The following is a 1,651-nucleotide window of genomic DNA, read 5'->3' as shown; positions in this document are numbered from 1 at the left end:
CCAAACTCACGTGCTCAAGCACATTCGCGAGATTTGAAGAAAAACATTGATTTCCTTTGAATTCATTTTATTCCCATTGGTATTATAAATGTTATTAACCCAGGATGTAGAATTGGAGAAAACTGTACCATTATCAGCAGTGGAGGTTTGAAATGGTAACAAAATAATGACGTCATTTCTATATGTGTACATAAACTTGTGATCCAAAATGGCTGGAATACGGGGTAAGAGTTGTCACATTTAATCTGACAGTAACTTGTTGCTCTCGTGTTTGGGCAATTTCGAAGACAAACAGGCCTTATGCAGTGTCAAATTATAGTGTGGACAATATGGTGTAATTAAATGTCAATTTAGAAGCAGCCAGTTACAAATTTTTGGAGTACAACCTAGCAATATCTATGGGCAAAGGACTTGTTCAGTTATAACTTATTCGGTTTTTGCCATAATTTAGAAATCATGCTCATAGTTGTAATTTGGCATGCATGATGGGTTTTTTGGTTTATGGTTTTCCCTGATATTAACTTGTCAGATGTCTCAGTCACACTGCATTCATTGTTATGGGAAAACAAAGCTAACTAAAGTCATCTGTGTTATATATAACAGTTTGGGTCGAAAAGTTAAATAGCTAGTTCATTAGTTGAAAATGTGTAACTCTGTTTCAAAAGGCACAGCTGCAAGAGTTAAAAGAGGTAATTGGGAAGATAAAATTCAAAACAAGAGGAAGTGTGTCGATTTTCTAGGTGATGGATGTTTTTGCAGTTCCATTCATGATTTCCAAGAGCCTGCATGAGTGGTTGTCATATTCTGCTTCATTACAGTGCAGCTTGCAACATGACAGTGTTTGTGATAGCCTGTCAGCAACACAGCAACGCTGCTGTATGAAGATACACAGTCTGCTTTGGCAAATCTTATAAAGACATACCCTAAATGACCTAAAATTTCGCCCACAAAAGTGCATTTTTAGATGCAAATAAATGTCTGACAATATCATTTTTGGTGCTGAAACTTACAATTTTCCAGTAGAATATCATCCCATGTTCCCAGCAAACCTCATAGACCTTTCTAAACTAAACAGAACTCTCAGAATCAGGACATATTGGCAGGTTAATCATGGATGAAATTTATGGTAATTTGGGGTAGTTAACTTGGCAGCTTAATACCATGCAATGGTCCAGTTACTAATACCCTCTAAGTCTAGATTAAATGAATGGGATTACATTTCTATTTCTGAAATAAGGTGATGTCATTTAAATACTTCTAGTGAGAAGACTGTTCATCATATAGTTCAGTATATTCAGATACCATGGAAAATGCATACCTTGGGCTACAAAGTGCAAATTACAAATTTCTAGCTCGCATAGTTTTTGATTTTCGGACCAATGAAATTTAGTAACTTTAAAACTGTAAAATTATTTTCTTGACTAAGGCTCAAAAAGTTTCAAACGTGGACAAACAACAAAAGCAGATTCAGAATCACTGGCGTAAAATTTACCAGAATACACAGTGTTTCAAGTTGTATGAAAATTCCAAACTTATTATGACACCATATATGTGACCAATGGCGGGCTTCTAAAGTATTAACAAATTTTAATGTCTTGTTCAAAATTTATGTCCGTGAGTTCAAGTCCAGCTCATGTGGGCTTCCCGTCCA

The sequence above is a fragment of the Liolophura sinensis genome, chromosome 7 (assembly GCF_032854445.1).
Source record: "Liolophura sinensis isolate JHLJ2023 chromosome 7, CUHK_Ljap_v2, whole genome shotgun sequence".
Taxonomy (NCBI): domain Eukaryota; kingdom Metazoa; phylum Mollusca; class Polyplacophora; order Chitonida; family Chitonidae; genus Liolophura; species Liolophura sinensis.
The sequence above is the reverse complement of the archived record's forward strand: the minus strand, read 5'-3'. Positions refer to the sequence as shown.